We start from the raw sequence: 24,795 nt of genomic DNA, 5'->3' as shown, positions 1-24,795 counted from the left end.
GTGGATTTACTCTTAGTCACACACAGGATATTTTCAGCTACTTTCTGGCACACCGTGGAAAAGCAACGGAAAGTGAAAAACCAAAGGAATAAAAAATCCTGGTAGACCATGTAACACACAAAGTGATCGTTTAATTTCTACTCAGGGCTTTCATGAGGAAGTGAAAGTCTAATCATGTATTTTCAAAGCATCTTAGCAAAACTGGGAATGCGTCCTAGCAAAACTGGGAATACTCCTGCAACAGATAGCGTGGGTTCAGCTGAGCCCAGCCTAAAAGCAACCCAGCAGCCGTGCAGTGTTGGGAAAGGTCTTGCGCATCCCCATGCACTTCTCCTGGTCAATGAACAGCGAGTTGGCTTTGGTGGCCAGGTCATGCTCCAAGATCGACTTGGCATGCACCAGCATTTGCAGTATGTTCTCGGCGTCTCTCAGCCGCTGCTGAAGGCTCTGGATCGTCTCATTGATTTCATGGACCTCATTGACGAGGCTGGAAAACAGCAAGAAATGCCCATTAACAGTCCCGTCACGGGGGTGGTTTCTAGCACGGCGTTGGTGATGGTCCCCTTGGGGACAGGATTTCCCCCTTCAGTGTGCTCGGAGTAACTCAACCCCTCATTTCTGGCAGATGCACGGGAAAGGCGAGGGCAGAGCTCCTCCAGACCTCCGTGGGCAGGCATGGTTAAGTTTGCTCTAAGGCTTCGGCGATGTGCAGCCTCATCTCCTGGAGCAGCTTGTGCCACCGAGAAGAGGGATGAGCAGCTGTGGTTTCCTGTTCCTGTTTGGTTTTGCGGGTTTGTTGGTTCACCCACCCGGATCTCCCTGTGCAGCGTTCCTCCCCACACCCACGGATGCACACACAGCAAAATGGGGGAGCTGGGAGAGGCTAAAAGTGAATGTGAAACAAGTGGAGGATGGAAAAACCCAATGGCATGCAAGGGCTGGGTTTATATGGCTTCTAAAAAGCTTCACGTGGAGTCATTCCCAGAGGGCTCCTAGGAGGAGGGGTGAGGTTTGGGGTGCCTCACCCCTCACATGGGGTGCTGTTGGGCACTCAGGGCAGCCTGCTCCTCCACGGCCCCTTGGGGTGCAGTCCCAAAGGGCTCACTATGTCCTTGAAAGGATTTCCAGTGTCCTCAGGGGAGGTGAGGACAGCCCTTACTGCTTCTCCACATGGTGCATCCTTTCTTGCAGTGACCCAAAAGGAAGCAGCTAAGTGCTCTCAACACAAGCCTGTCAGAGATTAAAGGGCTTATACTGCAAAACTAAGCCATCCAACAGCTGGGAAGCAGGCAGGAGAGTAGGTGAGGTTTACCCAAGTGGGAAAAATCCATCCCTTCACGGGGTGGTATCAGGCTGTACCCGGCCATGGCGTACAGCCTCCTTCGTGGGTGCAGAGCTCTTCTACCACCCCGAGGCCGGGATACCTAATCATTGCTCTTGATTATACCAGTGCACTTATGGAATGACTCTTTGGGGAAAAAAAAAAAAAAAAAGATTAATTTTGTCATCCAGTGATGCTCCTGAGCGCTACGACCAGTCACTCCTCAAGGACCCTCCCAGCCCTGGGTCCTGCCTTACCGGAGCTGGGCAGTGTCCCGGCACAGCTCCACATTGGGTCTCCGCGTGCGCTCATCCAGCCGGGTCTGAGCCACTTTTAACACTAGCCCATTGTCCCTAATGGCTTTTCGGATGGCTTCTATGTTCATCTCGATCTGGAAGATTTCCTGCAGTGTCTGGCATGAAAAAAACGCATTCATAAATTAAATGATATATTCTCAAGTGACCACATCATTTCCCTTTTCTCCTGTCCATCTGCAGAAAAAAACAAGATGAATAAGCAGACCCTGGGCTCAGACCCCTGTCGCTCTGACACATGCCAAGGCACAGATCCAGCAGATTTCTTTTCAAGGAAAAGCCTCTCTTTGCTGTTGCTGTCACATCAGAGGAGATTTTGGAGCAGTGATGGATCTATTGAATTACCAGCTACCCAAAATTACTGCTTGCAGGAATTGATCATCCATCAATAGCAACTCATAGAGGGAAAGTTTTTAATGGATCCTCAATTAAAGACGTGACATCAGCCTGCAGAGCTGCAAGCCCAGTCTCTGCTCAGTTAATCGATACCGTGTCAAGCTCTTTTCAGGAAGCTTTCCATGAGACCCAGCAGTCCGAGCCAGGTGCCCATCACTGATCTCCACTTCCCCTGCTTGGCAGAGCCATGCGGGAAACACACGGCTGACCATGCAGCAAACCTGGAGCACTGAGCCTGAAAGCATGTCCTTGGAGGAGAAGGGAGCCTGCAAACCCCCCGGCAGGCACCCCAGTAGAGGCCCAGCAAAGACTTTCTGCAGGGCAGCCAGCACTTCTGAAGTAACTACCAGGAGATGCAAACAGCATTTCCACCTTCTGCTTGAAATCCCTTTGCTGCTGGGCACTAGGGAAATAAAGGATCCCTTGAGAGGAAGTTACAGTGCCAACTTGTCCTGCTCCAAGGAGAATGTCCCCAGTACTTGGAATTTCAAACAGATAATGATACTATAACCAGCTCCTTGTAGCAACCGTTCCTCTTCTTGGGCCAGGTCTGTGTGGAGAGTGGTGTCACTGGGAAGTGACGGTGTCACACCGAAAGGGAGGGGTTCAGGCTACCTTGGCCAGGTGGGTCTGAATCTTGCTCTTGGCGTCAGCTGTCTCAGCGATGCGGTTGGCAAAGGCGACGTTCACCCTGTTGAACTGGCGCCACATCTCGTTGGCCGTCACCACCAGCAGGTTCTCGAGGTTGTCCCGCAGCTTGGCGGAGGCCGCCCGTTCGCTCTGGGAGAGGAGAATGTTGTCGTCCGAGAACTTGGCCCACGACTCTGGCACCGAGATCCTGGGGAGGAGGAAGGAGAGGCCTCCAGTAAGCCCATGCTGCTGAAGCTGGCCATGGCCAGGCATGCCATGGGAGCAGTGTGGATTAAATGCAGGTTAAAGCTACGCTCTTAATTTGACCACATGAAGGTAAAACACCTGGACACCATTTGTTCGATATGCTTATGAAATGATGACATGTTCATGAAGACAACTGTGGTACTTATGAAAGCCCAGACAAAGCAAAGATTCCCCCAGAAAAATGAAGATTTTAGTCAGACCTCATATTTACACGTTCGAGCCATCTAAGTGCCAAGTGATTCCCAGCTTCACGTCGACGCGCAGATTGCAGTCAATTAATTTTGCTCATAACTTATCTCAGTTTCATACTAAACTGAACAAGCATTAGATAATATTCATTTCCCTGTCTGTGCATTCACGATGAAGTTCACGCCTGTGCAGTAGGCCAGAACAAGGTCAACAAAAGACTTAAATACCACATAAGCCCCATTTAAAACATGCTGGTTCTCGGCACATTTTGCCCCCCTCTGAATTTTAGCATCAATCCTTTGCAATTCATTTGCAATATGTCTGAGCTGTGAATAATTATTCAAATATTAGAAAGATTGAATCAATCTATGCCCCTCCATAAACTGCACGCGTCCTTGTGAGCAGCAGATATATTCCCTCAGCCCTTTGCCACTTAGCGCATATCTCTGCGAGTGCTGGTTTAGGTCACCATTCATCTACTGCAGAGCCGAAGCTGAATTCCTGGCACCCAAAAGCAGCTGAACCGTATCCCAGGACCATGCTCTCTATTTCTTTATCTTCTGTGTCATTTCGGCTCCCTGCCAGGCCCTCTCCATGCAGGGGTGAACCCCCCAGACGTCACGTCAACCAAGAGCGCTCATGCAAGCACTGACACATCTTTGAAAATACGCATAAACTTAATGAGCTGTGCAGAGGTGTTGGGCTGAGTTCATTTTCAGGCTGATCTCTGAACCCTGATATAATGTGTAATTAGGTGGGACTCGCTTTCACCCACTGGGTGTTCAGCATCCAGCTGAAAGCAGAGGGTTGTTCTCCCTTTATGGTGAGCAGGGAGAAACGGCCCCTCCAAGATGGGTGTTTCCAGGCAGGATGGATGTGCCATGCAGAGACACATGCCTTTACAGTGGGCTGGGGACAACCCGTTCCCTGCCAGGGCGAGGCACCGCGCATCCCAGGGACAGCTCGGTGCTCTCGTGCTGCCCAGCGTGCACTCACGTGGCGTCAACCCGCTCCACCCCTCGGAAGTAGCTGATGCCATCGGAGGTGTTCCTCAGGTGGTGGCACTTGTCGTCGATGTGGTAGGCTGTCTGCTTGTTGGCCAGGTCCCTCTCCAGCTCATGCTGGGCTGCCCTGTTGGACCTTCAACACACAAACAAGAGCCATGGGTGGGGATGTATGGGTGGAATGGTTTCCTCCCACCTGGGCAGCTACGTGCTCCTGTGGGCGCCACTGCCCGCTTCCCATGGAGCCTGCCCAGGTTTTACGGCTGTAGGGTGTGGGCAGAGGTGGGGGTCTGCCGGGGTTTCACATCGCAGCTGCAAATGCAGCATGAGAGAAGGAGCTCCTCCTTACGCGAGCTGGGCTTTCGCCTTATCCAGGTACTGCTGCATCCTCTCCTGGCAGGATCTGATGACGTCGGCTTCCTGGGCAAAGGCAAAACATGACCCCATCAGTATCCATGCTCAGTTGTCCTGGTCACACTCATCCCCTCAGGCCTCTCCAACCGTGCACACAGCAAGGACAAAGCAAACTGGCAGGGAGTGGAGAAAGTGCCCCCCAACCCCAGAGCGCTCACTTGTGCAGCTGAGCCTGGGCGCAGCGACCAGGAGGGGATGGGAGGGTGCTGTGGCCACAGCCATGGCCTCCCACTTCACTTTCAGGGTGGGTTGCCAAGTGTTTTCTCATCTTGACATCAATGTCAAGTGATGATTAGTTCCACTATAGGAGACAGGGACAGATCCTGACCTGATATGAACAGGCATAGAGGTTCTCTGGACCAGCAGCGCTACACATCCCCATCCCCAATCAGCATCTGCCCTTTTTGCTCCCCAAATGTTTTCTTCCCCAGGAGAAATCCCATCCATCTGGGACAAGAGGAGACGGACTTGAGTTTGGTGTAACTTTCTAAGCCATTTCTAAGAAACATCCAGCTCCACCGGAGGAAGGCATGTGCTGCTCTCAGCTCACTTGACTTCAGCACAAATCTATCGCGTTTGTGAAGCCCCAGCTACTGGAGGCAGGTGATTAGTGCTCCAAAACCATAATTTTTAAGCCCTCCTGTCTGCAGGAGCCAGCTGAAAAGCATGGCCTAAATATGTCCGAAACACTTAAAATCCAAAATGCCATTATGGAGATAACCAGCTCCAATTATTTTCTTAAAATCTCATGACCCTTAAACTAATCTTTCAATTTTTTTAGGGCCTGACTCATAAGAAAAAATCTTCTAACAGAGCAGTGGCTTCACAGTCCCAGGGGCTGCAGTTTCCTTCCCAGTTTCGCGATGCCTTTGCAGTGATTGTATTTTGTTGTACCCTGCGATAGGATCCCATCTTCTGTGCCAGCTCTCATCGTGTTTGCTTTTTATTCATAATTTAAAGCAGCCTATATAAAGGCAGGCAGGAGTGCGCGGTTTTAGGACTGCTATAAAATGCATTGCCTAAGCACACACAGTCTTACTGCGGCCACGCTGCTCTGAGCAAAGCAAAGCTGGGGGTAGATGTAATATCTTTTATTAGACCAAGTAACATAGTTGGGAAAACCAGACAAGCTGTCGGGCAGACACTGCCTTCTCCATATCTGTGTGTGTGCATGTGTGCGTAATATATATGTATGTGACACAGATATATAGAGATATATCACATGTATGTGACAGATACTTATAGATCCTGTGCCGGCAGGGCTCTGAAAGGCAGGAGAGTCCCACAAGCTCCTTGAAGAGGGACAGAGGACCCTGATAGGCTACACAAACACACAGCTGGTTTTCAGCTATTCCTGCCTCTGGCAGGGCAAGTCTTACCCACACCGTGTGGGCACGCTGCTGCGTGGGGGAACGTCGTCCCCTGGCCCTGCAGGTTTTGGGGGTTTGAAGAGTTTAGCACCTCACAGGCACTAAGGAGCCAGAGAGGGAACAGGGCTGCAAAACCTGTTCAGAGTAGTTTAGGTAAAAATAACACATGATCTGTGTTGACAAACTTACCACAAAGAGCTGTTTCTCCACATCATCATGGACCAGGTCAATGCCCATCCTCTTCTCCCGGTGAAGCAAGCACTCCTGAGTGACCTGTTGGGGACATGCCATCACTGCTGGTTGCAAATCCCTACAGGGATGGTCCCCATGTCAAGTAATGTAAGAAATGAAATTGTAGGTGGGCACAGAGACGACAGCACGGGAAAAAAAGTGCCCAGGGCAGCTGGTTTAGCTGACAACGAGCAGCCGAGCTGCAACATCAGCATTAAATCAACGTGGGGGAGCACACGTGTCCCTGGCGCAGCCACAGCTGAAGGCAGGGACCTGTGTCAGGCTTGAGGCTGACCTCGCCAGAGCCTCGTAGGAGGACATGGGCTTTTGTCTCCCAAACCAGGATTTTGGATGTACCACTTATAAAAATATTTGGTTAAGCAAATACTGTTCTGATGTGCTCAGTACGTACTGATAGGGGAGACAGCAGATGGCAAGGCATTTGTTTATTACTAACTTAACTAATGGTCTCTTAATAAAAACTTTCTAGACGTTACGGAGCTGCAATGAAACTTAATTGGGCGTCTGAATGGCTGCAGATGTTTCAGCAGTAGGCTACAGCTTGCAGCCCACCGGACAGGGTGCTTACCTGGAGAGGGGCCTCTGTCTCAGCCAAGGCTCTCTCCAGTCTTTTCTTCAAGTCTGTGAGTGCGTTCGTTTCCCCGATCATCTCATCCAGCTCATGGCAGAGCTCTGACTTCCAAAATTCTATCTCTTGGACACGATCTCCCAGGTTTTTGGTGCTTTCTACTTGGGTCTTCTTTGTCTGCTGATATTTATCGTGAATCAGACGGGAGGTATCGACTCTCAGACACTCGGCATTGCGCCGGGTAGTCTCCGACTCTTTGTAGTTGGTCAGATTGGACATGTACCAGTCGTCAGAGGTGTACCGGCTGAAGAGGGTTGTTCTGTTGGAAACAAAAGGAAGCATCTTGCTTGGGGGTAACCCCTGGGAGCTTTTGGAAAAGGGAGCCAAAGTTGGGTTGATGGCAGCTGCTTTGTAGTAGGCTCTGGGCATCCGGGGGAGGCTGAAGCTCTGAGGCAAGGGGTAGTAAGGAAAACGGTTCTTATAGCTTGAAGCCATGGTGCTGATGGCAGGCAGAAACTTGGTAGGTGTTGATCTTGGATGGGCATATGTTGCAGTTAAGGGAGATCCAACCAGCTCCATTCTTGAACGCCGCTATTCAGGTATGTGTCCTGCACAAAGGAGACAGAAGAAGACAACCTCACTCAGTAAGCTCCTGCACTTGCGCTACTTCTTACAGCGACACACGCAACTTAAAATACGAAGAGCGATGCACACAGCACCCACACATCGCCTGGACAGGCCTAAAACTCTTGAAAGCAAATCCCTTCTGACAGCATCCCAAGCATTTTTATATATAAGGATTTTACTTTGTTGTCAGTATCTCTCATCAGGTCTTGGAATGTAGAGAGAAACAAATCATGGCTACTAAGGAGAATGACAGATACTGTGCCTTCATTTTGTCTGTCCGTCCAATGAAACTGTAGTTGCTGATTCTCTGATGTTCATTTGTTTCTTTTGGCCAGCGTTTTTGCTGATCTTATAGTATTCCTGCTGTAATTTCCTCTTTAAAAGTTCCATTACCAGCCGTGATAGCTTTGGATGCACAGCTGCTACCAACCCAGCGCGGTTTGTGGGTGAGGGAATCCATCCTCATCATCTCTATTTTCACTTGCAGTAAAAGCTTGAGTGAGGTGTCCGCAGGTGAGCTGAGCTTTGCTTAAATTTGGACTATATCCAAATTTCACCCCACCCCTGCACCCACCCCCCCCCACCCCCCCCCATTTCAACCTAAAAAGAACAGCCATCTCTGGACTTGCAAAGGAAGAAAAACATCTCTGGCTCACCTGCTGTAAAACAAATGCACTTGGAAAGGAGATATCCCACAAAGTCTTTTCAGAGCAGCTCGTAAACACCAGCCTTGCAGTAACCCTAAGGGGAAGAGTCACACAGGAAGATTTTGCTACCAATAACTGTGTAAGGCATGTGGGTGCCATTGCTCTTTTCAGATTAAGGTTATCAGTCAATTTTATCAGAAATATAATGCAGAGGGGCCACCGAATGTACCTGACACACCTCATCTAAGGACAAACACTCAGGAGGGTATGCTGTGCTCGGTGTGAAGTTTCTGTATGGTTACAGGTGTCACCCACGGGCAGAATAAGTCCCTATAGCTGTTGTAGCCAGGTGCTGTGTTGCAGGGATGTGTCCTTCCCCTAACACCATCCCATCCCCACTGCTCCCAGCCTGGCTCGGAGCCGCAGTGAAAGATTGGGACGCTGGTGTGCTACAACAAGATCCCTGGGTGGGAGGGGAGATTGACCTGAAGCATGTGCTAAATCCTATTTGTCACAGCATGAAATCAACTTTATTCCTTTAAAAATGGGATGTTTGCATGAAATAAACTCACTTTTATTCTAGAACAAAGCATCGACAGAAGCGATCACGTGGCTAGAGGTTTAATTGCTCCTCCTGGGCTACCCTAATCACTTTGCATGTGTAGGCGAGCTGAGAGAGACTGCCTTATTTTTAAAATCATTAAACCCTTGGGAAAGAGAGTTTCTTTCATTTTAGTCACCTCTGCAACAAAGAATGCCTCTCTCTACACAAGGGCAGGACGAAGGAGTCACAGTTTCCTACGGGAAGGCTTAAAAGGCGATGGATGGGAGGCACACGGAGACAGGCAGGCTCTGCCTGGGAGCTGCTGTTGCTGTACACCGAGGGTAACCCTCCTTCATGCCGGACGCTCGCAGCCCATTGACTCATTAAACTGCACGTTTTCCAACATCTAGCTATGGGGACAGGTGACCTAAGAGACTTCTTGCGTCACCTGTGCCTGTAGCAGTTTGGTGCATTCAGATGAACAATGTCTCAGAATGCAGCTATTAAATTAGAGAACGGCGAATACAGGAGAATAACAGGACCTTCAGTTCGGGCAAATCGGAGAAAAATAGGGATGAGTCAGAGGGCAAAAGTGTACAGCCCGCAGCTGGGAAATCACTGAACTTTGAGGACAGTATTTGCAAGCCTTGAGCAATTTTGGCCATGCTGGCATGGGCTGCCCCAGTACCTGACTTGAGAGCAGCATAGCTGTGGGCACCGAGTCTCGCCCCAGGATCCAGCCTGGCTGAAGAGGCTGTGGGATAGGCAGCGGGAAACTCACACCCTCAAATTTAGCAGAAAAACTTTCACAAACACAACCCTCCGAGCCAGTTTGGCAGAGCTGAGGATGAAACGTCTGTGCTCAGGTCCAACAAAAACCACTGTGTGTGTCGGTTCCCACAAACCAGTCACTTCAGCCCTTTTGTCCCTGCTAGGGACAGGCGACTGCACTTTCCTTAACTCCGTGCCACTTATTTATACGTGAGAAACAGCATTCCGAGAGTGGGAGACTGCTTCCCTGGCTCCTACCCCTGCAAATAAATTATTCCCTTTCAGCCACTGACAGACACATATTTAAGAACTTGGGAATGGACCAGGGTTACTTTCCCCTGCATTTCCAGCTGAAATAAATGTCCCTGCACCCTCTTGGGATAAGTCATCCCAGGGTGCTACTTTCTGCCACCCCTGAACACAGACACACCACGGGAGCCCCCAACCACCTAGCTGGGGTACACTTAGGCGACATAAGAGATAATGCAGAAGATCAGGAGAAATATCTCTGCTTTTTTAGTCCTCCCCTTGCTCACCCTTAGCTGCTTGGATGCGGGGTGCACTGCGGAGGCTTGAGGGTGCCCCGGGGGCTGCTGCTCACTGCTGTGCTGCCAGGCTCGGTGGCAGCTCTGCCAGGCACTGCAGCGTCCCCGGTGCCGTCAGTGACATAAGAAGCGGGTGACCGGGTGTTGCCCGGGCCGACTCCCTGCAGCTGCCATGGCAACCTGATGCAGCCCTCGGGCAACACAGCGCTCTCGATGGGCAACCCAGGGCCAGCCCTGGGCAAGAAAATACCCTCGTATGGCACCCTAGTTCCTGCCCTGGGCAACCTACCGCTCTCGCTGGGCAGCTTTGTGCAGCCCCTGGGCAAGCAGGTGCAGCTGTTGGGCAAGTGTTGAGCAGCTGGACAATGCTCTCAGTCATGGGGTTTAGTTTTAGGTAGTCCTGCAAGGAGCAGGGAGTTGGACTCGCTGATCCTTATGGGTCCCTTCTAACTTGAGATATTCTATGATCCTCCATCCCTGGCAGTGCTCAAGGCCAGGCTGGATGGAGCCTTGAGCAACCTGGTCTGGTGGGAGGTGTCCCTGCCCATGGCAGGGGGGTTGGAACAAGATGATCTTTGAGGTCCCTTCCAACCCAAACCATTCTGTGATTCTATGATCCTATGAACTCACTGCCCTCAGTGGGCAACCCAGTGCCACTCCTGGGCAACTTAGTGCAGACTCTGTGCAACCTACTGCCTTTGCTGGACAACCTGATCCTGTCCCTGGACAACCCCCGGTGCCATCAACGGGCAACCCAGTACAGCCGTTGGGCATCCTAGTGCCACCCATGGGCAACCGTGTGCCACCCAGTGCTCCTGATGGGCAAAGTAGTGCCCTCATGGGCAACCCAGTGCCTGCACTGGTGTTCCTGGGCCAGCCCGTGGCCCAGCAGAGGCTCCACTGGGGCGGGTGGGTGCACCAGGCGCTGGCACCCCAGGTGAGAAGATGCACAGTGTCCCCAGGAGCTCCACCATGACACAGCCTCATGCAGCATCAGGGCATCACACACCAGTCACGCAGAGACATCAGGGATGTTTCCTGGAGAGGGTCCTTCCCCAGTTATTTCAGGCTTTAGCCTGAGAACAGGCACTGAAACGGGAGGACCCTGGTAGTGCTGATGGCGTCACGCTCTGGGCTGTGCAAACACAGAGCGAGAAGGGTCTTGTCCCCAAGGGCTGCGATCTAGCCTGCCGTTAGAGGCGATCTTCTGATTCGGGTTTGTAGGTCTGTGATCTGGGCTGCTGTGTCTCTGGACAAATTATCTGACCCGTTCCCCAAAAGCAGAGCGGGGAGATGCACAGTGGTGAAAGGCAGGCGGGAGGCGTGGGGGTCACATAACTGCACCCGAGCTCCTCCGTGAAGGTGGGAGAGCAAAACCACCTCGGCTCCAGTTCTGAAAAGGGTGCCAAAAGCAGCTTTTTAAGCACCAGAGAAATATCTGAAACTCAAATCAGGGAAAAGAGTAGCCTGCGGGTAACAAAGCCTATTTTGGCTGAGAGTTGTGGATTAGAAACTGTGGAGGAAATCCAGGGAGAAGAGCACATCACTCCCGTGCTCCTCAGACACTTCTTTTCTTGGAAAGGTGCATCAACTTAACAGAGCAGGGCCTTGGAAAAACATCTGCTGAGCACGTGCTCTCATGGCAGCTCTCGGGACAGGGGGCCGTGCTGCTCCAGGGAGCTCACGTGAGAGCACTGCAAGGAAAGCAGGAGGTGCCGGATGGCGACTGTCCGGGCCAGGAGAGGAGAAAGTGAGGATGGCCACAGCAGAGCCCTTGGGGTTTTGCTGGAGAGACGTCACTGCCGCCCGACCCGGCACAGGCCAGGGAATTGCACAGTGCTCCCCATCAAGGGGCTCGAAAGCTGCCCAGCTGCCCCAGCTCAGCCTCCATACGAGTGTGGCTGGCAGTGGTCATCACCGCCTAAATAAAAGCAGGCGCCACGATAAATTTGAAAAATGTTTTGTGTACAAACAAGATTTGCCACAGGCTGTGCTGAGAATACTGTAAGATTGACAGGTTGTGTAAACACTGGGTAAAAAAATGTGGATTTCTCACTTTGAATCTATTCCGTGGGATAACTTAAAACTCTTACAATGCTTCAGCTTGAATTTCTAGAATAAAATAATGATAATTCAGGAGGGAAAGTGGGGTTTATATCACTTTAGCTCAGATGCTAGTCTGACAAGGCAGTGGTGGACTTTGATGACTTTGCTGAGAAGGGTCTAAGCCTCATTTACCTGTGTCTGCGGCATCACCTGAACCAGCCCATCACGGGCTCTGCCACCATCGGTCCAGCATACACTACACCATCCCCTTCCCCGGGCCGGGTGAATGAAACCACTCTTCAAAAAAGCATTTTCAAACTACACAAAAAGACAAGATTTTCTTGGGGATGAACTTGTTTAACCCCAAGACTTTGCTCTGTCATCACAATTTTAGGGATTTCCGTCCTCTTCCCTACCCTGTTGATTCAGACCACTAGCAACGGAGGATTTGAAATGCAAAGGGGAAGGGGCAGAAACCTGCATTGCCATCAGCGAGCCCGCAGCTCACGTGGGGCTGGGGACAGAACAACGGGGAAAAAAATCCTCGTTTCAGACAACTGTGCGACTAGGGAAGTAAGGAGAGCAATATATGGTTTGACTCACATTTTATGGAGAACCTATAATGCTCCTCCAAACAAACAAACAAACAAATAAAAATATATAAAAATACACACACCCAGAGAGAAAATAACTACTAAATAAGTATTTCCAGCTGAAGGGCTGGGGGAATGCTCTCCACTTTGAGAGCTGGCCCCCAGCTGGCAGCGAGAGCAGGGCTCAGAGGGCTGCCAGGCTCTTGCCCTTTCCCCAGCACACGGAGGGATGTGCACCGAGCGCGGCTGGGTCTCAGCCAGGCGGCCGGGGAGGAGGCAGACGCATGCCCCAGGAAGGGGTGCCGCTGCGGGTTACTGAGCCTCACGGCTACCACGCAGCAGGGCTGTGAGAGGAATGGGCCTTTTCTCCAGCGTAAAACGCCGTTTGGATCAAAATGCACTGAAAGAGTGGTCTTGGACCTTTTCTGATAAAACTGGTGGAATGGCTATCTGAAAAGCCATTTCAAGCAGAAGAAAAACAGAAGGGGAGACATTTAACTTCAGCAAACTTCTAAAACAAGAGGTCTAATACATCTTGGAGACATTGACTTACTTTTCCTGCCATTTCTTTTCCACCAAACCAAGAAAAATTTCTAAAATATTTTAGTCCTGTCTGCGTTCATGCCCAAAACCCGACTTCATCCAACTTTTTACTTTCGACTCTAAGCCAGTTGTCGTCACTGATAGAGTCAGACTGAAAGCACTGGAGAAAAGCCCACTGGCTTCAACGAAACCAACATTCACCCACTGACTCCAAAACCAAAAAAATCCCAACCAAGCTTCCTGGCGGGGACATGACTGTGTCAGAACATATTCAGATACTTTCAGAAATTGTGATTCGCGCTCATCTCCTGCATGCTGACAGCATATAAGAGGAGCCAACCCGCTGTGATCTCCTGTGTTGAACCTACAGAGGACACAGATCTAAAACAGCTTTGAGCTACATTTTTGTCCGAGCTATTGAGTTTTACACTTTTGGCTTCAGCGGTCCAAGGCCTGAGCCCTTTTTTAATCTCCTCCAGGGTGCCAAAAGCGGCTGCCGATGCCCCGAGGGTGATGATACTCCATCCCCTGCAGCTCCCCACTGAGGGACACAGTGGATGCTGCAAGTCTGCACGGGCTCGAAGAACAACTGGAACAAGACCCTGTGAAACAAATCCATCGGGGGATATTAAATTCAAAGACAGCCCTGTCAGCTCAGGAAGTCCTTGAGATACTAATTGCTGGAAGCTGGGAAAGTAGACTGGGAAAGTATCACAGGGTGCTTGCCTTGCTCTGGTGCTTTTATCTAAGCGTCTCCTGTTGGCTCTGTCAGAGGCTGAATCTGGAGCTTTCTGGACTTTGATCTGAGCCAGCACAGCCATTTCTATGGTCCTATACTGCCAAAATTTTCCTCAGAATTTTGCCAGTTTTCTCTCTCTCCTTTTTTTTTTTTTTTTTTTTAATAATCGCAATGAGTTTGTTTTGGTTTTTTTTCTGACTGCTGATGCCATTTTGGGAAGTCTGTTTCCCTCGAGCATAATAATCTGCATTAGTTATGCAATACACTGTTAACATGGTTTTTGGCAAGCATTCATTTCACCCAAATTCCTATCAGAATTCTGCAGGACATTCAATGATTTTTCCCTTCTTGGACAACAGCGCACCCAAGCCTCTTTTCTAAATAGCCTCTTGATGGACTGGCCTCAACTGTTCAACTGGGTCCTGCACCAACATGAAGCTTCCCTTGCATGAAGCAACGCTGTCCTGATTTTATTAATTTATTTTCTTTCCTCCAGTCAGTAAACAATTAGTTTACAAGCCCAGCTTTGCAGGGTCTGTTGGAATGATGCAGAAGGGTGGGAATATAGCTGTGGGAGGCAAAGGAATTTCCACAAACTAACTTTCCTAGCAACTTGGCTGATAAAGCCAGCAATAAAGCAGCAATAAAGAGCGATAAAAGCGGGCACGTCGTTCTTCGGACTGAAGGCATTTAAAGAAAGGAAACATCACATCAGTGCAGAAAGGCAGCTGAGGCAGCCGGGGATGCTATATAGAAGTGATCTATGAAAGCAAATCATTTAATGATACGAAAGCAAAAGCATCTCATGCATCAGAAGCAGGAAGGCAGGACAGTGGTTTAATGCACCTGGTGTACGTCAAAGATAAAGGCTGCTCGGCTACAACCCCAAAACCAACCCTGCAGTGACTGAACCGAGCAGCTTTACTCACCAGCAGCTCAGTCATGGGAGGAAAATCCATCCCTGTGCAGGAGACCCTGCCACAAGCCATGTGTCTGTTAGAATTTCACCCCAAACCCTCTCCCTAGAGACCCATTTTACAGGAGTTTTGTGGCAGGGCTGGCTCCTGCCATGGGATGGGCATAGGACACACTGTGAGAGGGGGAAAAAACAGACTCAAACTGAAGCACACATAGGGTTAGATGACTAAATTGCTTGAGGGAGATTTTAGAGTGTCAGCTACCAGAAGTAACATCAATATTGTCAACTTACGGAAAACTGGCATGGAGAGAATCAAAGCCCAAAGGGACCTGGGAATTCTCTAATGTCTGGGAAATCTGCTGCAGGAAAGGGGAAAGTATTTGTGAAAGAAATTAGAGAAGCTGCAACTGAAATTCCTCTGGTCATGGCTCAAATGGAGGAAAGAAATGCGTTGCCAATTGCGGAGACGGGAGTTGGAGAATCCACAAAAGACTCAATATGAGTTATATCAGAAAACTCCTTTTATTGTGCAGATGCACTTTCTTAAATAGGATAATTTTCCAAAGTCATCATGACTTGCAGTTTTTCATAAACTCCAATTGTGCTATACATACATCAGTCATCTGCTTCTACCTATCACTTTACTATTAATACTAATGCGTTTCGCCTCATACGGATGTTAGCTTCTAATTCTTCTATTCTGACCCTCAAGGTCGAAGCGTCCTTGAGGCCTACTATGTTAGCTTAGACAAACTGTTCAACAGAGTTTTCCTTGTGCAGGCCCTCTAGCATTCCATGCCTGTTTTCAGCGAGCTACGCTCCCACAGCCTATCTTGTGTAAAGAAGCATCAAGAGGGTAGGACGGGAAGATAAAATTTAGAGCTGGATAATTGCAACACCACATAAACACTGTCAATTAGGAGAAAGCCTTAAAGGAGTTGGGCTAGGGGGAAAGATGGGGGACTCTGAAAGCAAAATTGGAGAAAATAGGAGAGTTTGGGTGCTGATATTGGTGTGCCCTCATAGTACAACAGAGCTCAGGTATCTTTTTATGTGACTCAAAAATGAAGGTGGAAATGAAATGAATGTGAAGCTGTCGCTGATGCCAGGATTTCGCTCAAGTCACTTAAAAGCATGAGTCTTTCAGAAAGGGACTGGGGTGCCTCCGTTTCCCAGCGCTCAGCTCGAGACAATTCACGGGACCCAATTCTCAAAACAGAAAACAGGCAGCTCTGCCTGAAAACCAGCCATCTGGAGCGGGGCTTCAAAACAGCCGAGCAGCCAAAATCACCAGGGTTTATGAAAGCTTTCAGTAAAGGAACACAGGGAGAGTAACAGCTCAAAGCAGCACAAAGGCTAGCGAGGGTGCCAACAAAAACTGGAAGTCCCTATGAGTTCAGCATGCCATCGGCTTATTTTGGGGAGGGAGATAAGTGCAGAAAGGGAAGGTGCGATGAGCTGGACAGTTTTTCTTGCTTGCGGTTATATCGTCTCTTTAGAAAGGGTGGCTGCTGTCTCCGACAGACTCTGGCTCCAAGATACACACAAAGTAGAGGAAACCTATCTTTAGTCTCTGTGAGACAAAAGTGCTAGTAAAAAAGAAAGAAAAAAAAAAAAATAGACAATTGCTTCCTGTTTAGGGCTGCAGCTCTGAAGAGAGATCCTGCCAAGATGCTGGGGCCAGGGCAGGACCTTGGCACAGGTTACAGCTCTCGGGGGCTGCCCCTGGGAGAGCAGGGAGGGCAGGCAGGTCTGTCTGGACCTGTGCTGTGAGCTGGAGTCATCTGGGGGTACGAGACGAGAGAAGATGCTCTCAGCTCCTGAGAGTCCCCACGCTGGGCCAGGAGGTCCATGCCCTGGATTCCCGAGGGAAGAGAAGGGACTTGAACTTCTGCTCCTTTAGGATTCTTGGTGCCTACAGGCTTTAGGCTGAGCTCAGCTCTGCTTAGGTTAAAAGAGTCGAGAGTGTCTGACACGTGAGTCTGACGGGACAATTTGCAAAGTGACTGTCACACTGAACTTCAGATTGATTAAAGACTTATCCTCTGAAAATTCAAACACTTGGTAAAATTTACAGCCAGAGAGCAGGTACTATGGCAGTCGAGGTGGCTGACTTAAGGACTGATTTGTTCCTTTATCTTCAAAGTGCTTTGGTGCTTCCACCAACAGACTACTTGCAAGAGGTTAAATTAGGAACCAATCCATACTCACCAAGATTAAAACCGCAGCATTTTCTTCAATTAGCTAGCCAAAAGCACTTCTTTGTTTTAAGACCCCAGCACTGACATTTTAGATGACATTTAAAATTTTTCAAAAGCAAGAAAATGATCACTAGACATCAGCTTAAAATGCAAGTTTTTCTGTTTAGGAACAGAACATACTGTAATGCTTTACTGGATAGTTTGTTTTTCTTCTCCTGAACCATTAAAAATACATTAAAGATGTCAACAGCTAATTACTCTGACAACTAGCTTTACTTCCCCTTGTGCTTTTTCCGCATCAGACAGGCTCAAAGCGAGGAGGACATGAGAGTTTTTCTCCTAAAATCACAGACTGAAAGGGTAGGAATGAATCGCTGTGGGTGGATTTACTCTCAGTCACATACAGGATATTTTCAGCTACTTTCTGGCACACTGTGGAAAAGCAACGGAAAGTGAAAAACCAAAGGAATAAAAAATCCTGGTAGACCATGTAACACACAAAGTGATCGTTTAATTTCTACTCAGGGCTTTCATGAGGAAGTGAAAGTCTAATCATGTATTTTCAAAGCATCTTAGCAAAACTGGGAATGCGTCCTAGCAAAACTGGGAATACTCCTGCAACAGATAGCGTGGGTTCAGCTGAGCCCAGCCTAAAAGTAACCCAGCAGCCGTGCAGTGTTGGGAAAGGTCTTGCGCATCCCCATGCACTTCTCCTGGTCAATGAACAGCGAGTTGGCTTTGGTGGCCAGGTCATGCTCCAAGATCGACTTGGCATGCACCAGCATTTGCAGTATGTTCTCGGCGTCTCTCAGCCGCTGCTGAAGGCTCTGGATCGTCTCATTGATTTCATGGACCTCATTGACGAGGCTGGAAAACAGCAAGAAATGCCCATTAACAGTCCCGTCACGGGGGTGGTTTCTAGCACGGCGTTGGTGATGGTCCCCTTGGGGACAGGATTTCCCCCTTCAGTGTGCTCGGAGTAACTCAACCCCTCATTTCTGGCAGATGCACGGGAAAGGCGAGGGCAGAGCTCCTCCAGACCTCCGTGGGCAGGCATGGTTAAGTTTGCTCTAAGGCTTCGGCGATGTGCAGCCTCATCTCCTGGAGCAGCTTGTGCCACCGAGAAGAGGGATGAGCAGCTGTGGTTTCCTGTTCCTGTTTGGTTTTGCGGGTTTGTTGGTTCACCCACCCGGATCTCCCTGTGCAGCGTTCCTCCCCACACCCACGGATGCACACACAGCAAAATGGGGGAGCTGGGAGAGGCTAAAAGTGAATGTGAAACAAGTGGAGGATGGAAAAACCCAATGGCATGCAAGGGCTGGGTTTATATGGCTTCTAAAAAGCTTCACGTGGAGTCATTCCCAGAGGGCTCCTAGGAGGAGGGGTGAGGTTTGGGGTGCCTCACCCCTCACATGGGGTGCTGTTGGGCACTCAGGGCAGCCTGCTCCTCCACGGCCCCTTGGGGTGCAGTCCCAAAGGGCTCACTATGTCCTTGAAAGGATTTCCAGTGTCCTCAGGGGAGGTGAGGACAGCCCTTACTGCTTCTCCACATGGTGCATCCTTTCTTGCAGTGACCCAAAAGGAAGCAGCTAAGTGCTCTCAACACAAGCCTGTCAGAGATTAAAGGGCTTATACTGCAAAACTAAGCCATCCAACAGCTGGGAAGCAGGCAGGAGAGTAGGTGAGGTTTACCCAAGTGGGAAAAATCCATCCCTTCACGGGGTGGTATCAGGCTGTACCCGGCCATGGCGTACAGCCTCCTTCGTGGGTGCAGAGCTCTTCTACCACCCCGAGGCCGGGATACCTAATCATTGCTCTTGATTATACCAGTGCACTTATGGAATGACTCTTTGGGGAAAAAAAAAAAAAAAAGATTAATTTTGTCATCCAGTGATGCTCCTGAGCGCTACGACCAGTCACTCCTCAAGGACCCTCCCAGCCCTGGGTCCTGCCTTACCGGAGCTGGGCAGTGTCCCGGCACAGCTCCACATTGGGTCTCCGCGTGCGCTGATCCAGCCGGGTCTGAGCCACTTTTAACACTAGCCCATTGTCCCTAATGGCTTTTCGGATGGCTTCTATGTTCATCTCGATCTGGAAGATTTCCTGCAGTGTCTGGCATGAAAAAACCGCATTCATAAATTAAATGATATATTCTCAAGTGACCACATCATTTCCCTTTTCTCCTGTCCATCTGCAGAAAAAAACAAGTTGAATAAGCAGACCCTGGGCTCAGACCCCTGTCGCTCTGACACATGCCAAGGCACAGATCCAGCAGATTTCTTTTCAAGGAAAAGCCTCTCTTTGCTGTTGCTGTCACATCGGAGGAGATTTTGGAGCAGTGATGGATCTATTGAATTACCAGCTACCCAAAATTACTGCTTGCAGGAATTGATCATCCATCAATAGCAACTCATAGAGGGAAAGTTTCTAATGGATCCTCAATTAAAGACGTGACATCAGCCTGCAGAGCTGCAAGCCCAGTCTCTGCTCAGTTAATCGATACCGTGTCAAGCTCTTTTCAGGAAGCTTTCCATGAGACCCAGCAGTCCGAGCCAGGTGCCCATCACTGATCTCCACTTCCCCTGCTTGGCAGAGCCATGCGGGAAACACACGGCTGACCATGCAGCAAACCTGGAGCACTGAGCCTGAAAGCATGTCCTTGGAGGAGAAGGGAGCCTGCAAACCCCCCGGCAGGCACCCCAGTAGAGGCCCAGCAAAGACTTTCTGCAGGGCAGCCAGCACTTCTGAAGTAACTACCAGGAGATGCAAACAGCATTTCCACCTTCTGCTTGAAATCCCTTTGCTGCTGGGCACTAGGGAAATAAAGGATCCCTTGAGAGGAAGTTACAGTGCCAACTTGTCCTGCTCCAAGGAGAATGTCCCCAGTACTTGGAATTTCAAACAGATAATGATACTATAACCAGCTCCTTGTAGCAACCGTTCCTCTTCTTGGGCCAGGTCTGTGTGGAGAGTGGTGTCACTGGGAAGTGACGGTGTCACACCGAAAGGGAGGGGTTCAGGCTACCTTGGCCAGGTGGGTCTGAATCTTGCTCTTGGCGTCAGCTGTCTCAGCGATGCGGTTGGCAAAGGCGACGTTCACCCTGTTGAACTGGCGCCACATCTCGTTGGCCGTCACCACCAGCAGGTTCTCGAGGTTGTCCCGCAGCTTGGCGGAGGCCGCCCGTTCGCTCTGGGAGAGGAGAATGTTGTCGTCCGAGAACTTGGCCCACGACTCTGGCACCGAGATCCTGGGGAGGAGGAAGGAGAGGCCTCCAGTAAGCCCATGCTGCTGAAGCTGGCCATGGCCAGGCATGCCATGGGAGCAGTGTGGATTAAATGCAGGTTAAAGCTACGCTCTTAATTTGACCACATGAAGGTAAAACACCTGGACACCATTTGTTCGATATGCTTATGAAATGATGACATGTTCATGAAGACAACTGTGGTACTTATGAAAGCCCAGACAAAGCAAAGATTCCCCCAGAAAAATGAAGATTTTAGTCAGACCTCATATTTACACGTTCGAGCCATCTAAGTGCCAAGTGATTCCCAGCTTCACGTCGACGCGCAGATTGCAGTCAATTAATTTTGCTCATAACTTATCTCAGTTTCATACTAAACTGAACAAGCATTAGATAATATTCATTTCCCTGTCTGTGCATTCACGATGAAGTTCACGCCTGTGCAGTAGGCCAGAACAAGGTCAACAAAAGACTTAAATACCACATAAGCCCCATTTAAAACATGCTGGTTCTCGGCACATTTTGCCCCCCTCTGAATTTTAGCATCAATCCTTTGCAATTCATTTGCAATATGTCTGAGCTGTGAATAATTATTCAACTATTAGAAAGATTGAATCAATCTATGCCCCTCCATAAACTGCACGCGTCCTTGTGAGCAGCAGATATATTCCCTCAGCCCTTTGCCACTTAGCGCATATCTCTGCGAGTGCTGGTTTAGGTCACCATTCATCTACTGCAGAGCCGAAGCTGAATTCCTGGCACCCAAAAGCAGCTGAACCGTATCCCAGGACCATGCTCTCTATTTCTTTATCTTCTGTGTCATTTCGGCTCCCTGCCAGGCCCTCTCCATGCAGGGGTGAACCCCCCAGACGTCACGTCAACCAAGAGCGCTCATGCAAGCACTGACACATCTTTGAAAATACGCATAAACTTAATGAGCTGTGCAGAGGTGTTGGGCTGAGTTCATTTTCAGGCTGATCTCTGAACCCTGATATAATGTGTAATTAGGTGGGACTCGCTTTCACCCACTGGGTGTTCAGCATCCAGCTGAAAGCAGAGGGTTGTTCTCCCTTTATGGTGAGCAGGGAGAAACGGCCCCTCCAAGATGGGTGTTTCCAGGCAGGATGGATGTGCCATGCAGAGACACATGCCTTTACAGTGGGCTGGGGACAACCCGTTCCCTGCCAGGGCGAGGCACCGCGCATCCCAGGGACAGCTCGGTGCTCTCGTGCTGCCCAGCGTGCACTCACGTGGCGTCAACCCGCTCCACCCCTCGGAAGTAGCTGATGCCATCGGAGGTGTTCCTCAGGTGGTGGCACTTGTCGTCGATGCGGTAGGCTGTCTGCTTGTTGGCCAGGTCCCTCTCCAGCTCATGCTGGGCTGCCCTGTTGGACCTTCAACACACAAACAAGAGCCATGGGTGGGGATGTATGGGTGGAATGGTTTCCTCCCACCTGGGCAGCTACGTGCTCCTGTGGGCGCCACTGCCCGCTTCCCATGGAGCCTGCCCAGGTTTTACGGCTGTAGGGTGTGGGCAGAGGTGGGGCTCTGCCGGGGTTTCACATCGCAGCTGCAAATGCAGCATGAGAGAAGGAGCTCCTCCTTACGCGAGCTGGGCTTTCGCCTTATCCAGGTACTGCTGCATCCTCTCCTGGCAGGATCTGATGACGTCGGCTTCCTGGGCAAAGGCAAAACATGACCCCATCAGTATCCATGCTCAGTTGTCCTGGTCACACTCATCCCCTCAGGCCTCTCCAACCGTGCACACAGCAAGGACAAAGCAAACTGGCAGGGAGTGGAGAAAGTGCCCCCCAACCCCAGAGCGCTCACTTGTGCAGCTGAGCCTGGGCGCAGCGACCAGGAGGGGATGGGAGGGTGCTGTGGCCACAGCCATGGCCTCCCACTTCACTTTCAGGGTGGGTTGCCAAGTGTTTTCTCATCTTGACATCAATGTCAAGTGATGATTAGTTCCACTATAGGAGACAGGGACAGATCCTGACCTGATATGAACAGGCATAGAGGTTCTCTGGACCAGCAGCACTACACATCCCCATCCCCAATCAGCATCTGCCCTTTTTGCTCCCCAAATGTTTTCTTCCCCAGGAGAAATCCCATCCATCTGGGACAAGAGGAGACGGACTTGAGTTTGGTGTAACTTTCTAAGCCATTTCTAAGAAACATGCAGCTCCACCGGAGGAAGGCATGTGCTGCTCTCAGCTCACTTGACTTCAGCACAAATCTATCGCGTTTGTGAAGCCCCAGCTACTGGAGGCAGGTGATTAGTGCTCCAAAACCATAATTTTTAAGCCCTCCTGTCTGCAGGAGCCAGCTGAAAAGCATGGCCTAAATATGTCCGAAACACTTAAAATCCAAAATGCCATTATGGAGATAACCAGCTCCAATTATTTTCTTAAAATCTCATGACCCTTAAACTAATCTTTCAATTTTTTTAGGGCCTGACTCATAAGAAAAAATCTTCTAACAGAGCAGTGGCTTCACAGTCCCAGGGGCTGCAGTTTCGCGATGCCTTTGCAGTGATTGTATTTTGTTGTACCCTGCGATAGGATCCCATCTTCTGTGCCAGCTCTCATCGTGTTTGCTTTTTATTCATAATTTAAAGCAGCCTATATAAAGGCAGGCAGGAGTGCGCGGTTTTAGGACTGCTATAAAATGCATTGCCTAAGCACACACAGTCTTACTGCGGCCACGCTGCTCTGAGCAAAGCAAAGCTGGGGGTAGATGTAATATCTTTTATTAGACCAAGTAACATAGTTGGGAAAACCAGACAAGCTGTCGGGCAGACACTGCCTTCTCCATATCTGTGTGTGTGCATGTGTGCGTAATATATATGTATGTGACACAGATATATAGAGATATATCACATGTATGTGACAGATACTTATAGATCCTGTGCCGGCAGGGCTCTGAAAGGCAGGAGAGTCCCACAAGCTCCTTGAAGAGGGACAGAGGACCCTGATAGGCTACACAAACACACAGCTGGTTTTCAGCTATTCCTGCCTCTGGCAGGGCAAGTCTTACCCACACCGTGTGGGCACGCTGCTGCGTGGGGGAACGTCGTCCCCTGGCCCTGCAGGTTTTGGGGGTTTGAAGAGTTTAGCACCTCACAGGCACTAAGGAGCCAGAGAGGGAACAGGGCTGCAAAACCTGTTCAGAGTAGTTTAGGTAAAAATAACACATGATCTGTGTTGACAAACTTACCACAAAGAGCTGTTTCTCCACATCATCATGGACCAGGTCAATGCCCATCCTCTTCTCCCGGTGAAGCAAGCACTCCTGAGTGACCTGTTGGGGACATGCCATCACTGCTGGTTGCAAATCCCTACAGGGATGGTCCCCATGTCAAGTAATGTAAGAAATGAAATTGTAGGTGGGCACAGAGACGACAGCACGGGAAAAAAAGTGCCCAGGGCAGCTGGTTTAGCTGACAACGAGCAGCCGAGCTGCAACATCAGCATTAAATCAACGTGGGGGAGCACACGTGTCCCTGGCGCAGCCACAGCTGAAGGCAGGGACCTGTGTCAGGCTTGAGGCTGACCTCGCCAGAGCCTCGTAGGAGGACATGGGCTTTTGTCTCCCAAACCAGGATTTTGGATGTACCACTTATAAAAATATTTGGTTAAGCAAATACTGTTCTGATGTGCTCAGTACGTACTGATAGGGGAGGCAGCAGATGGCAAGGCATTTGTTTATTACTAACTTAACTAATGGTCTCTTAATAAAAACTTTCTAGACGTTACGGAGCTGCAATGAAACTTAATTGGGCGTCTGAATGGCTGCAGATGTTTCAGCAGTAGGCTACAGCTTGCAGCCCACCGGACAGGGTGCTTACCTGGAGAGGGGCCTCTGTCTCAGCCAAGGCTCTCTCCAGTCTTTTCTTCAAGTCTGTGAGTGCGTTCGTTTCCCCGATCATCTCATCCAGCTCATGGCAGAGCTCTGACTTCCAAAATTCTATCTCTTGGACACGATCTCCCAGGTTTTTGGTGCTTTCTACTTGGGTCTTCTTTGTCTGCTGATATTTATCGTGAATCAGACGGGAGGTATCGACTCTCAGACACTCGGCATTGCGCCGGGTAGTCTCCGACTCTTTGTAGTTGGTCAGATTGGACATGTACCAGTCGTCAGAGGTGTACCGGCTGAAGAGGGTTGTTCTGTTGGAAACAAAAGGAAGCATCTTGCTTGGGGGTAACCCCTGGGAGCTTTTGGAAAAGGGAGCCAAAGTTGGGTTGATGGCAGCTGCTTTGTAGTAGGCTCTGGGCATCCGGGGGAGGCTGAAGCTCTGAGGCAAGGGGTAGTAAGGAAAACGGTTCTTATAGCTTGAAGCCATGGTGCTGATGGCAGGCAGAAACTTGGTAGGTGTTGATCTTGGATGGGCATATGTTGCAGTTAAGGGAGATCCAACCAGCTCCATTCTTGAACGCCGCTATTCAGGTATGTGTCCTGCACAAAGGAGACAGAAGAAGACAACCTCACTCAGTAAGCTCCTGCACTTGCGCTACTTCTTACAGCGACACACGCAACTTAAAATACGAAGAGCGATGCACACAGCACCCACACATCGCCTGGACAGGCCTAAAACTCTTGAAAGCAAATCCCTTCTGACAGCATCCCAAGCATTTTTATATATAAGGATTT

General features: G+C 49.8%; 2 pseudogenes; both read right to left on the bottom strand.

The window, feature by feature from the left end:
• Window positions 1-255: 255 nt before the first annotated feature.
• On the bottom strand, window positions 256-7,304 carry LOC147414422 (tektin-3-like; annotated as a pseudogene).
• A 10,231-nt stretch (window positions 7,305-17,535) lies between these two features.
• Window positions 17,536-24,571, bottom strand: LOC147414421 (tektin-3-like; annotated as a pseudogene).
• Window positions 24,572-24,795: the final 224 nt, after the last annotated feature.

Source organism: Leptosomus discolor, chromosome 15 (genome assembly GCF_034619465.1).
Source record: "Leptosomus discolor isolate bLepDis1 chromosome 15, bLepDis1.hap2, whole genome shotgun sequence".
NCBI classification, from domain to species: domain Eukaryota; kingdom Metazoa; phylum Chordata; class Aves; order Leptosomiformes; family Leptosomidae; genus Leptosomus; species Leptosomus discolor.
The sequence above is the reverse complement of the archived record's forward strand: the minus strand, read 5'-3'. Positions and strand labels throughout refer to the sequence as shown.